Genomic DNA, 14,745 nt, shown 5'->3' with positions numbered 1-14,745 from the left:
ACTATTTGATTTGACTCTAAGCCAGAGATCCTGGGTTCGAATCTCGGATTGGCCATTTGTGTTCTTTGTGTGTGTTCCTTCATCTGTTTTGTTGTACCAAAGGTGGCGGAAAAGCGAAGTAAAATAAACCAATTTGAGCAATCAATCAATGATTTGATTTCATTTTTGTTACTTAGCGTCGCTTTTTTGTCACATTTGGTTAATTGTGAAGATGATACGATGAAACTGATGAAGGGACGAGCACAGGGAACGCCCATGCCCGGGTCGGGGTTCGAACCCGGAACGCCTGGTGTCGTAGCGCGCTGTGATAACCACTCCCCCACGCTTGGTTGATTTGGTGACAGGTAACAAAACACAACACACTTTTTTGTAGTTTCTTCAATGATATTCATTTGACTTTTTGAGTTCTGAGATACATTTTTCATTCCAAATTATTTCATTATTCACTGCAACACACAGGACAAGAATGCGCACTCATCACGGGTTCGAATCCTGGCCTGGATTGTTCATATGAGGTCCCTTCACCAATTTCATCATATCATCACTCTATCCTCATTTTCGCGATAACCAAATGTGGCAGAAAAGCGAAGTAAAATAAACCAAATCAACAACAATATGAACACGCGTTCTCTTGCCCAAATAAATACATCCGTATTTATGACTGTTACAGGCCAATATATTAGTACATTTAAATAAAACACTACTAAAACGAGAGTCAGAGAGAGCCTGAGCACATATTTGTAATTTAATCATTATATATTCCATATTTGAAAAAGAAAAAAGAAAGAAAGCATAACATTATTGTCTGCACATAACACGTTCCCATTTCATAAATAATAAAACTACATCCCATATTATACATACACACATATTGTACAACGTGTAAAAGGTTGTGTAAATACAGAGAACATAAGTACTGCAGAAAATTTTACCCTGTGTTCTTTAGAGGATTTACAAAAAAATATGAGAAACCAATCCCCTATCTGTCCTATAGGAGATAGACTGGGGGACCTGAAAGCCTGGGCTTTCAACCATTGCAGCGGGGGGCGTGGGGCAAGGGAAGTAGAGGTAGAAATCTTCCTTTTCCTTGGGCCGGCCGTTTCTACCTGGAAACTGGCCTGGCTGAAGAAGAGCGAGCTAGGGTATCCAGCCTGCTTTGCCCGCGGAGAACACCGATGGACGAGAAGTGCGTGGAAAAGAAGGTGTTGCATATGAGCTGTGGTGGCTTTAACAAGACAATAAATATTGTGATTTGAATATAATTCGAGATGTGAGATTGATTGATCTATCTCTGCTAGACTAGCTACTCCTCAGTGCACGTCACTGATAAAATTCAAGTTACGAGCATAATAGGAAACATGACTTTCACCGATCGCTCCTCAGGGTAAAGTGTGAGATGTAGAACGAAATGGATGTGTTCATCATGTAGGGAAAGGATGTACAAGGCGTCATCAGAAGTGGAAATTTCGAATTTCCTTACGGTTTCGCATGTACAGTGGTTTCAAAATGGCCGATTTTCGATACCTGAAATGTTGCAGTTTCGCACATTTGAACGACACGAGCGCCCTCTTTGCGTGCTCTGGGAAAAAGTCGGTGAATAGACCTCACTTACCATGGAATGATCTAGCGAGTGATATATGTTTTGCATTTCCACCGCTTTCAGTTTGGCCGCCATTTTCCAATTTTGCCATTTTTACATGAAATTCAGACTTTCGGTACTTTTGGCGGCAAAACCGTTCAAGATAGGTATAGGGAAAGTGCAGTCGAGAAAGTTGCCCAACATGTCCCCTGCATGCTTAAATTTTTTTGGTTGCTCCAGTGTCCACCGTGAGGCGCTCAGATCGTTTGGATGTGTAGCGTGCATGGCAAGGTGACGACATCACCATGCAGTTCGGGGACCTCCTTTGTAATTTGGTGATATGTAGAGGCCTCCATTTTGATTTGTACTCGTGGGGTGCACTTTCGTGCACATGCCTGCAAGATTTCCCCTCTTCAGTTTGATAGTGAGGTTGGAGTTGATGATTTAGTGAAGTTGTGTAAAAAGTTGAAAAGTTGCATCATTTTTGTTGTATATGGGAGTGACGTCACGCGTAGCCGTATACCGTACGAGAAGAGCCTAAACGGTGCTATGTACGAAAATTCAAGGATAGCCTTTTTGTTCCCAGTGATAGAAACTACGGGGCTGATTTCGATATTTTTGTTCGGGGGGCGCCCCCCAGCCCTCATGACGAATCAAAATTTCAGCCATTTTGGATTTTTTTCATAGCCGTTATGAGAGGAAAGTTGGATTTCTCCATAGAATCGGAAAGCAGGTTGGAAGTTGTCGACACACAAAAATTGGGAAGGGCGTTGGATCTCTGTTGGCGACCACACCACCCCTTCAATAAAATTCAAGTTACGAGCATAATGGGAAACATGACTTCCACCGATCCCAGGCCCGCAGCCAGGCAGGGGCCAGGGGGGGCTCAGACAGAAATCTGTGACTTTGATGTTATCATGTACCAGTAAATTCCCTCCGCATTTGCGTCAAAGGTCAGCAGCTCCCAAGTTTTGAGAACGAAGGGGTTTCATTGCTTCGGCCGGGGGTGAAATGTATTTTAGGCAATGTGATTGAATATTGTGCATTCTTTTGTTTGTGATATACATGTCTGTATCATCTGTAGTATTGAGTGGGCAGTGGTCCCCGAAGTGTGCACCGTGGCACCCTGGTGCGACGTGGCTGGGTTTTAGGTTTTCCGCAAAATGTTACATTATTTTCATTGAAATGATTATATTGTTCCAAATATTTACTCATTTAGTACTTTTTACATGTAAAATGTTTCTGAATTTGAAAACTGTGTATATTTTTTTTTAACTAAGGCAAGCAACCTAACCACACTAATTGGGCATTGCAAGTGCTAGATAGGCTTACATTCTGACCAGGGCACCGTGAAAAAATCTTGAAACACTAGGGGCGCGTGAAACGAAAAAGTTTGGGAACCTCTATTGTAAGGGATGATATCAGTTCCAATCAATTAACACTCCAAGAGATGGTTTAAAAGATGTTGAAAAATGTAGTATCCGTATGATATTTATAAATTTTATATAAGTTAATGACACCCCCCACCACAAACACACACACACACGTCTTCATTTAATACTTTTAATCTTTTGAAAAATAGACGGTTTACAAAGCCCCTCTGATAACCCGTGAGCCCCCCCCCCCACCTTACAGATCAATTCTAGCTACGGGCCTGACCGATCCCTCCTCAGGGTAAAGTGTGAGGTGTAGAGTGGAATGGATGTCGCCATCATGTAGGGAAAGGATGTACGAGGCATCATCAGAAGTCCAAATTTCGAATTTCGTTATGGTTTTCTAGAGTGGTTTTAAAATGGACGATTTTTGATACCTGAAATGTTGCAGTTTCGCACCTTTGAACAACACCAGTGCCCCCTTTGTGTGCTGTGGGAAAATGGCGCTTGGCGGACATCACTTATCATGGAGAGACCTAGCGAGTGATATATTTTTGCATTTCCACTGCTTTCAGTTTGGCCGCAATTTTGGAATTTTGCCATTTTTACACGAAATTCCGACTTGTCCCCTGCATGCTTTAATTTTTTTGGTTGCTCCAGTGTCCACCGTGAAGCGCTCAGATCGTTTTCATATATAGCGTGCACGTTAAGCTGATGATATCACCATATGGTTCGGGGACCTCCATTGGAATTTGTTGATGTGTAGAGGCCGCCATTTTAATTGGAGGTGATATCGCGTACCCCACAGCGTGCATAAACATTTTAGCAATTTTTGTTCTAAGGAATGGAGCTTCCCAGTAGCGTGGAAGATAACTTATAGAAATCGAAGTTGCTACGAAAGTTTAATTTTTATAAAAATCAAATGATTTACTTACCTACTAGGATGCCTTTAAAAGGGACTCTATAGGGAAAGCCGAAGCGTAGTGTAGCGGAGGCGGGACCACGGTTGGAGGCGGGAAGCCCATTACCCTAGGGGCGGAGCCCGGAATCGGCGGGAAATTCAGAGCCCCAAATTGTTATCAGTTTTCTTGGCCTACAGTCCCGAAAAGCCGACATTTACAAATGTGCATCGGCACGGATGGTACAAAACTAACATGGCCGGAATTTAAATTAGGGCAGAATGTAATTTTTAGAGATGTGCTTGCTACGAAAGTTTAATTTTTATAAGATTGAAATTAATTACCTACCTACTAGGATGCCTTTAATTGCAATGAATATGATGAACAGTAGCTAGATGAAATTGATTATAGAAAAAATGCTTTCTTCAAACAAAAAAATAATAATACGAAGAAGAAATGTAAATTTAAGTATATTGCAGGGAAGAACTTGGAAATTGTTGATACATTTACTGCTTTGGCTTCATTGTTTTCCTCCCCTTTTATTCCTACAATAATATCTAGTTCTCAAAAACTCTGGCTTTAATCACGGCGTTGAGAACAAATGGTGATAAGATGAAAGGACAATCATGAAGGAACATGGACAAGACAAAGCAGAACCCGTCATAGGATTACACTGGCTGTGGGTCCACATACCGAAGCCTCATTGATCTGCAACAATGCAGGCCACAGTGTACTATGTGGAAGAAAGGTTGATACTTGAGCGCCCTCCCTAAACACCACTCCCTATTTTAAATAATATTGGTGATTTACTGTGCAACTGCAAGCGCACATGTGTCTGTGTGTAACAATAAGTAATCATTACACAATACTAATAACCATGTTGGATTTGAGAGTAGAATTTTATTAGAAATGGATGTCGTCTTATTTCAGTTTACATAATGTAACATAGACGCCCACATAAGCCTTGAGCGGTATATACTTGCACCAAGACAACTGAAACATTGGAACTACAGACTTCCCTTCCTCTATCTTTCACCCTGGCACTTCCATGCAAGGGTTTCAAATGCAGTGATGGATCTGTAATATGGTAATATAACTCCAATAAATCATTTGCTGGGCATCTCATGTTTATAGTTTATACCAGAATCGAACCTAGCACCTTTTATTTCGAGGCGATCATGTTACCAACTACCATCTTGGGAGGTTGCTGTCTTTCTTACCAACTGGTTGTGGACTTCAAGAATGATGACGTTGGATAACAAATTTTACATACATTTATAGTGTCATTTCATAAGAAATAATCTTGTTTGTGAGTGCAGAACTAAATATTTGATGGCACTGGATGTAAAAGATTTTGCACAGCTCATGGCTAATTTTATTTTTATATGTGAGCCGAATGTGGCTTTTTATGCACCCTGCAATGGTACTTTCCTTCAACTCACTTTTACAGTTTTTACAAAGGATTCCGCTTTCAACGTGTAAGCGTAATACACTATGAAACCAGAGGCCCCAGGCTCTAACTGGTCAGGCATGGGTGTAACCATTTCTTCAGTTCATGATTCATCCTCGCCTCCTTGATTAACCCACGAGATAGAAACGCAACGAAAGATAACCAACCAGAAATGGAATTAGAAAACATTCCCTCGAAATTGCACAAGTTGAGTACACTGCCCCATGGGAAGAAGATTTCTGCTTCCGTGAGTAATGATTAATTTATTTGCTTTATTTTACTTCACCTTTTGTGCCACTTTTGGCTAACTTGCGAAGATGGGGATAAGTGATGATATGATGAAATTGATGAATGGACACTCACAAACATCCATGCCGAGGCTGGGACTCGAACCTGAGACCCCTGGCATCATAGCAATGTGATAACCACTCCACCATCTTCCTTGAGTAATTATGCAAATGATAACAGAAAGAGCTTCATAAGTAATTTGTTTCTCTATATCTTATGTAACTATTATTCACTACATAACTTAATTATATTTGTATGTCTAAATAGTAGTTACTACTTTGCCACCTGCATCTGACTACCATGCGAGAGGCCCGAGTTCGATCCCCGGTGGGGGTGAACCGTGATTTTTTTCAACCTGTTCGAGTGGCTCCAATGTCCACCCAGCATCGTATAAAGTGGGTACCTGGAGGAAACTCTGGGGGGGGTAAAGGCGACCAGGGGTGTGGTGCTGATCACATCACCCCTAGCTCAGCTGAGATCAAGAAAGTGTGGGGCCCTAACCTCACACCCCTATATGCCTTCATAGCGTGGTGCAAATTACAGGAGAGCACTTTACTTTCACTTTTTACTTTGTCACCTAAGCTGCAACTGAAACTGCCACATTTGCCTCTGGAAATGAAGAAAGCCATGCAGTTATGAAAAGCTAATATATCTAAAGCATGTAGATTATTGTTAATAATTTACTACATATCTCGTTTTCTTCCCTAAATGAGGGTTGACTTATAGCCATGTGTTAGCAGCAATCCCCCTCTCCCTGAAGTTTTATCTTCCAACTTCTATCACACGCACCACACTATGATTGTCTCCGTAATCGGAGACAAGAATGAAAATTGTTTCCAAAGAGCTCTGGAGGGAAAGAGTGTTGTCGATCCTGAGGGACATCTGTTACCGCTTACCAGTCAATCAGTCCGAATTTTGACCTGGCAGGGAGGTAAAGTGCATTTTCAAAATACCTCTGAGTTCCCTTAATGGGACGGACAATAAAATCATTAATGGCAGCTCCTGCATTGCATCTGTTTGTTTTTGACAGGCAAGAAGTAGGAAAATCAGGATTAGAAAGACAAGTCTTTCTTTGGCATTCATGCCATGAAAAATTTAAATTTCAAACTGTAAGCAAAATTTACTGAAGAACAATTTCGCAATATTTGCCATCAAAGTAAAATTTCCAGTAAAATACAGAAGAAAATTGCTAGGGTCACGTGGACGTGCCCTGCCCACCTAATGATGTCCCTGTATATAGATAAGGTAAACCTATATATCTTTTTGTACGATAAATTTCTTTCATCTGGGCACACCCAGTACTGCTCTCTGACATGACTAATGTGGCAAGTATACCTTATAACTTTAAAAAAATAATAAGTACTTTTTATGAATATGTCATAATTACATACATTGTCTGTAATGCAATAATTTATAGTCCTATTCTCAATTCGATCAATATCCCCCCCCCCCTCAGGGGAACTTACTATTACTAAATATATTGAGTGGCGCTTACAGGACCCCACGCTGGTTAACGGCTTCAGATGGAAGAAGATGGATGGTCATCTCAATGGCAGCAGAGGTGGAAAACCTAGAGGAGTAACATTTCTCTAAAAAAAAAAAACTTGGTCCATCTGGCTTCGGATGGTAGCACCTCATAAGGGCCCCTAGCCAGCGTGCGACGTGGCTGGGTTTTAGGTTTTCCGCAAAATGTTACATTATTTTCATTGAAATGATTATATTGTTCCAAATATTTACTCATTTAGTACTTTTTACATGTAAAATGTTTCTGAATTTGAAAACTGTGTATATTTTTTTTTTAACTAAGGCAAGCAACCTAACCACACTAATTGGGCATTGCAAGTGCTAGATAGGCTTACATTCTGACCAGGGCACCGTGAAAAAATCTTGAAACACTAGGGGCGCGTGAAACGAAAAAGTTTGGGAACCTCTATTGTAAGGGATGATATCAGTTCCAATCAATTAACACTCCAAGAGATGGTTTAAAAGATGTTGAAAAATGTAGTATCCGTATGATATTTATAAATTTTATATAAGTTAATGACACCCCCCACCACAAACACACACACACACGTCTTCATTTAATACTTTTAATCTTTTGAAAAATAGACGGTTTACAAAGCCCCTCTGATAACCCGTGAGCCCCCCCCCCACCTTACAGATCAATTCTAGCTACGGGCCTGACCGATCCCTCCTCAGGGTAAAGTGTGAGGTGTAGAGTGGAATGGATGTCGCCATCATGTAGGGAAAGGATGTACGAGGCATCATCAGAAGTCCAAATTTCGAATTTCGTTATGGTTTTCTAGAGTGGTTTTAAAATGGACGATTTTTGATACCTGAAATGTTGCAGTTTCGCACCTTTGAACAACACCAGTGCCCCCTTTGTGTGCTGTGGGAAAATGGCGCTTGTCGGACATCACTTATCATGGAGAGACCTAGCGAGTGATATATTTTTGCATTTCCACTGCTTTCAGTTTGGCCGCAATTTTGGAATTTTGCCATTTTTACACGAAATTCCGACTTGTCCCCTGCATGCTTTAATTTTTTTGGTTGCTCCAGTGTCCACCGTGAAGCGCTCAGATCGTTTTCATATATAGCGTGCACGTTAAGCTGATGATATCACCATATGGTTCGGGGACCTCCATTGGAATTTGTTGATGTGTAGAGGCCGCCATTTTAATTGGAGGTGATATCGCGTACCCCACAGCGTGCATAAACATTTTAGCAATTTTTGTTCTAAGGAATGGAGCTTCCCAGTAGCGTGGAAGATAACTTATAGAAATCGAAGTTGCTACGAAAGTTTAATTTTTATAAAAATCAAATGATTTACTTACCTACTAGGATGCCTTTAAAAGGGACTCTATAGGGAAAGCCGAAGCGTAGTGTAGCGGAGGCGGGACCACGGTTGGAGGCGGGAAGCCCATTACCCTAGGGGCGGAGCCCGGAATCGGCGGGAAATTCAGAGCCCCAAATTGTTATCAGTTTTCTTGGCCTACAGTCCCGAAAAGCCGACATTTACAAATGTGCATCGGCACGGATGGTACAAAACTAACATGGCCGGAATTTAAATTAGGGCAGAATGTAATTTTTAGAGATGTGCTTGCTACGAAAGTTTAATTTTTATAAGATTGAAATTAATTACCTACCTACTAGGATGCCTTTAATTGCAATGAATATGATGAACAGTAGCTAGATGAAATTGATTATAGAAAAAATGCTTTCTTCAAACAAAAAAATAATAATACGAAGAAGAAATGTAAATTTAAGTATATTGCAGGGAAGAACTTGGAAATTGTTGATACATTTACTGCTTTGGCTTCATTGTTTTCCTCCCCTTTTATTCCTACAATAATATCTAGTTCTCAAAAACTCTGGCTTTAATCACGGCGTTGAGAACAAATGGTGATAAGATGAAAGGACAATCATGAAGGAACATGGACAAGACAAAGCAGAACCCGTCATAGGATTACACTGGCTGTGGGTCCACATACCGAAGCCTCATTGATCTGCAACAATGCAGGCCACAGTGTACTATGTGGAAGAAAGGTTGATACTTGAGCGCCCTCCCTAAACACCACTCCCTATTTTAAATAATATTGGTGATTTACTGTGCAACTGCAAGCGCACATGTGTCTGTGTGTAACAATAAGTAATCATTACACAATACTAATAACCATGTTGGATTTGAGAGTAGAATTTTATTAGAAATGGATGTCGTCTTATTTCAGTTTACATAATGTAACATAGACGCCCACATAAGCCTTGAGCGGTATATACTTGCACCAAGACAACTGAAACATTGGAACTACAGACTTCCCTTCCTCTATCTTTCACCCTGGCACTTCCATGCAAGGGTTTCAAATGCAGTGATGGATCTGTAATATGGTAATATAACTCCAATAAATCATTTGCTGGGCATCTCATGTTTATAGTTTATACCAGAATCGAACCTAGCACCTTTTATTTCGAGGCGATCATGTTACCAACTACCATCTTGGGAGGTTGCTGTCTTTCTTACCAACTGGTTGTGGACTTCAAGAATGATGACGTTGGATAACAAATTTTACATACATTTATAGTGTCATTTCATAAGAAATAATCTTGTTTGTGAGTGCAGAACTAAATATTTGATGGCACTGGATGTAAAAGATTTTGCACAGCTCATGGCTAATTTTATTTTTATATGTGAGCCGAATGTGGCTTTTTATGCACCCTGCAATGGTACTTTCCTTCAACTCACTTTTACAGTTTTTACAAAGGATTCCGCTTTCAACGTGTAAGCGTAATACACTATGAAACCAGAGGCCCCAGGCTCTAACTGGTCAGGCATGGGTGTAACCATTTCTTCAGTTCATGATTCATCCTCGCCTCCTTGATTAACCCACGAGATAGAAACGCAACGAAAGATAACCAACCAGAAATGGAATTAGAAAACATTCCCTCGAAATTGCACAAGTTGAGTACACTGCCCCATGGGAAGAAGATTTCTGCTTCCGTGAGTAATGATTAATTTATTTGCTTTATTTTACTTCACCTTTTGTGCCACTTTTGGCTAACTTGCGAAGATGGGGATAAGTGATGATATGATGAAATTGATGAATGGACACTCACAAACATCCATGCCGAGGCTGGGACTCGAACCTGAGACCCCTGGCATCATAGCAATGTGATAACCACTCCACCATCTTCCTTGAGTAATTATGCAAATGATAACAGAAAGAGCTTCATAAGTAATTTGTTTCTCTATATCTTATGTAACTATTATTCACTACATAACTTAATTATATTTGTATGTCTAAATAGTAGTTACTACTTTGCCACCTGCATCTGACTACCATGCGAGAGGCCCGAGTTCGATCCCCGGTGGGGGTGAACCGTGATTTTTTTCAACCTGTTCGAGTGGCTCCAATGTCCACCCAGCAACGTATAAAGTGGGTACCTGGAGGAAACTCTGGGGGGGGGGTAAAGGCGACCAGGGGTGTGGTGCTGATCACATCACCCCTAGCTCAGCTGAGATCAAGAAAGTGTGGGGCCCTAACCTCACACCCCTATATGCCTTCATAGCGTGGTGCAAATTACAGGAGAGCACTTTACTTTCACTTTTTACTTTGTCACCTAAGCTGCAACTGAAACTGCCACATTTGCCTCTGGAAATGAAGAAAGCCATGCAGTTATGAAAAGCTAATATATCTAAAGCATGTAGATTATTGTTAATAATTTACTACATATCTCGTTTTCTTCCCTAAATGAGGGTTGACTTATAGCCATGTGTTAGCAGCAATCCCCCTCTCCCTGAAGTTTTATCTTCCAACTTCTATCACACGCACCACACTATGATTGTCTCCGTAATCGGAGACAAGAATGAAAATTGTTTCCAAAGAGCTCTGGAGGGAAAGAGTGTTGTCGATCCTGAGGGACATCTGTTACCGCTTACCAGTCAATCAGTCCGAATTTTGACCTGGCAGGGAGGTAAAGTGCATTTTCAAAATACCTCTGAGTTCCCTTAATGGGACGGACAATAAAATCATTAATGGCAGCTCCTGCATTGCATCTGTTTGTTTTTGACAGGCAAGAAGTAGGAAAATCAGGATTAGAAAGACAAGTCTTTCTTTGGCATTCATGCCATGAAAAATTTAAATTTCAAACTGTAAGCAAAATTTACTGAAGAACAATTTCGCAATATTTGCCATCAAAGTAAAATTTCCAGTAAAATACAGAAGAAAATTGCTAGGGTCACGTGGACGTGCCCTGCCCACCTAATGATGTCCCTGTATATAGATAAGGTAAACCTATATATCTTTTTGTACGATAAATTTCTTTCATCTGGGCACACCCAGTACTGCTCTCTGACATGACTAATGTGGCAAGTATACCTTATAACTTTAAAAAAATAATAAGTACTTTTTATGAATATGTCATAATTACATACATTGTCTGTAATGCAATAATTTATAGTCCTATTCTCAATTCGATCAATATCCCCCCCCCCCCTCAGGGGAACTTACTATTACTAAATATATTGAGTGGCGCTTACAGGACCCCACGCTGGTTAACGGCTTCAGATGGAAGAAGATGGATGGTCATCTCAATGGCAGCAGAGGTGGAAAACCTAGAGGAGTAACATTTCTCTAAAAAAAAAAAACTTGGTCCATCTGGCTTCGGATGGTAGCACCTCATAAGGGCCCCTAGCCAGCAAACGGTGAAGACCCCCATCGGCAGATGCACCACTACATTCCCAAGTAGTTAAATTGGGAAAACCACTGTCTAGTGGCGAGGAAGGATCCTCAAAAACTAAGTGAGAAAACCCCGACAGAAAAACAGCCATGGCCTGGAGGCTATAAGGACTAAAAACCAAGAGGCCCCCTATCGCTGGACTAATCACCTATATAGGAGTAGAATATGATTCAGACAAGAAATGAATGCCTCGGAAACCCTGGACAGATCTCACAAAGATGACAACGCAAGAATAAGGAAACGAGAATTGGAACCAGGAATATTAAAACCATAAATGGTAAAGAAGCAGAAATAATCAAGGAAATGGAAAGATATAAAATAAAAATACTTGGAATAAGTGAAATAAAGAAGAAAGGAAATGGGGAGAAAATGCTTGGAGGAGGAAATGTATTGAGATATTCGGGAGTACCAGTTGGAAAGAGAGCAAAAGAGGGAGTAGGAATGATAGTAACAGAAGAAATAGACAGAAGAGTCATCAGCTGGGATCCAGTAAACTCAAGAATAATAACTCTAGACATACTTAGAAGAAAAGAATACACTGATTCAAGTATATGCACCAACCGAGATGCTAATGTGAGACACAAGGAAGAATTCTACACAGAATTAAAATCAAAAGTGCAAAAAACAGAAAGAGGAGGAAGAAAAGTTGTAATTATGGGAGACTTGAACGGAAGAGTGGGAAATGACCACTTGAGTGGATTTGGAACACTAGGAAGGTATGGAGAAGAAAGATTTAAAAATGAAAATGGACAGAGAATTATAAGCTTTTGCGTAGAGAATGCAATACTGATAGGAAACTCCTTTTACAAACATAAAACAACACATCAAATAACGTTTGAAGGCAAGGAAAGAAATGCCATAGATTATATAATATACCCACAACCAGGGTTGTGCAATTACGTTTAAAAAAAGGTTTTCTACATGACACATAAATTATGTAAAAAACTATGAATAAAACATAAAAATTAAAAGAAAACATTGTTTTATTGCAATGGTTATTGTTATGTATGACAGTTGGCAGAAAAAAGGCTTTTAAAGCTTTCCTTCCAAATTTGTATGTGCTCTTGTATTAAGAATTTTACAAACTACCATATTTACATTCACATCATAATTAGCCTATGTAAGTGTACAATATGTATGGAAATGGAATTTGAAGCTGTTACTTAAACTTTAAAATCCAATCCAAATAAATTGTGGTTAATCATTATGTTGTGAGCAAGATATATCAACAGGTATCTCAATTTTTTAAAAAAATATGTGAAAGAACAGTTCTATTTTTAAAAATCTGTTAGTGAGGGTGTGAGGTGGCTGTATAAACAATCTTCAGAAAATAATGATTTTGCATTGAAATATGTAAGAAAATTAAAGTTTAAAATGTAAGGTAATTAAAGTAGTTCTTATATTACTAATTTACAAAAGCAAATTAGATTTTTACATCTGCGTAAAAAACTGTTTTCTGCATGATGTAAATTACTGGTAAATTATGTGTAATTTATGTAAAAAATGTAATTAGTAAATTACCTTGCCAACTCTGCACACAACAAATAAGAAAAAATATCCGAGACATAAAAGTAATAAGAGGAGCAGAACTTGGAACAGAACACAGGCTGCTGTTAACAGAAACATGGTTTTACACAGGGGTGAAGAAGGAAAACAGAAAGACGTATAACAAAATAAAAACAGAAGAGTTGAAGAAAGAAGAGAAAAAACAAGAAAATCAGAATAAAGTAGAACGACTAAATAAGAAACATTTGAAGATAAAGATATAGAGGAAATGTGTCAAGAAATCAAAGAAATAATACTCATGTCAGCAGAAGAGAGGTATGTGGGAAGAAAAGAGTAAATACAGGAAGGAAAAGAACCAGATGTTGGAATGAAGAGGAGAAAAAGGCAGTACAGGACAAGAAAAAAAGCATGGAAGAAATATATCGATACAAGCAGAGATGAAGATGAATTTGATTATGTTGAAAAAAGAAACACAGTTAAAAGAATAGTGAGAGAAACAAAGAGGAAAACATGGGAAGAATTTGGAGAAGAAGTGGAATCACAATACAAAGAGAATAAGAAAGAAATTTTGGTGCACAATGAAAGGAATAAGAGGAAAAGGTGGAAGAAGTGGAAGAAACAAAGCAAATATTCTGGAAATGCAAATGGAAAATGTGTTGAAAACATGGAAAGAATACTTTGAAAGTAAATTTGAAAAGGAAGACATAAGAAAAGCAGATGGGAGGATTGGAAAACATAATAGATAGAAAACAGGAGGGAGTAGAAAAATGCAATAGCAGGATAAGCATGAGGATGAGATAGGAGAGCTTTAAGGCTAAGAAAAGAGATAAAAAAGGATATGGAAGAAGAACAGGCTACTTTTCCTTCTGGGAGACAAACACATGATCACGTATATTCTACCCAAACAATATATGACAAATACTTAGAAAAAGGAAAAAATATGAACTTAGCATTTTTGGATCTAAAGGCTGCTTTCGACTCTGTACACAGAGAAGAAATATGGACAATATTAGAGAAAATAAATCCCAGGAAAACTCACTTGAGTAATAAAATCAACATATAAATTGTAGAAGGAATAGTAAGATTGGATGGAAAGATGTCAGACACATTTAAGATGGAGAAAGGAGTGAAACAGGGAGATAGTTTGAGCCCGCTACTCTTTATAGTATTTATGGATGAAGCTCTAAAGATATGCAAAAGAAGAACAGCAAGAACAAAAGTGGTAATTGTAATATGAGACCAATACATTGCCAAGCATTAGTATCTGCAGATGACACAATACTAATAGCAGATACAGAGAACAAGCTACAAGAGGCAGTTACAGAATGGGCAGAAGTGCTAAAGGCTAAAAGAATGACTGTAAATGCAAATAAGAGTAAAGTGATGCAAATAGGAAGAACAGAAGAGATAATAGAA

At 39.2% G+C, this 14,745-nt stretch overlaps 1 protein-coding gene across 4 annotated transcripts in view; it reads right to left on the bottom strand.

Annotated features, from left to right (window-relative positions):
* Drat (Death resistor Adh domain containing target) overlaps positions 1–14,745 on the bottom strand; it is a 217,307-nt gene that overhangs the window by 10,680 nt on the left and 191,882 nt on the right. The window lies entirely within an intron of this gene.

This window comes from Lepisma saccharinum, chromosome 2 (assembly GCF_977018435.1).
Source record: "Lepisma saccharinum chromosome 2, izLepSacc3.1, whole genome shotgun sequence".
In the NCBI taxonomy this organism is placed as follows: Eukaryota; Metazoa; Arthropoda; class Insecta; order Zygentoma; family Lepismatidae; genus Lepisma; species Lepisma saccharinum.
Note: the sequence above shows the minus strand (reverse complement) of the source record. Positions and strands in the feature narration are given on the sequence as shown.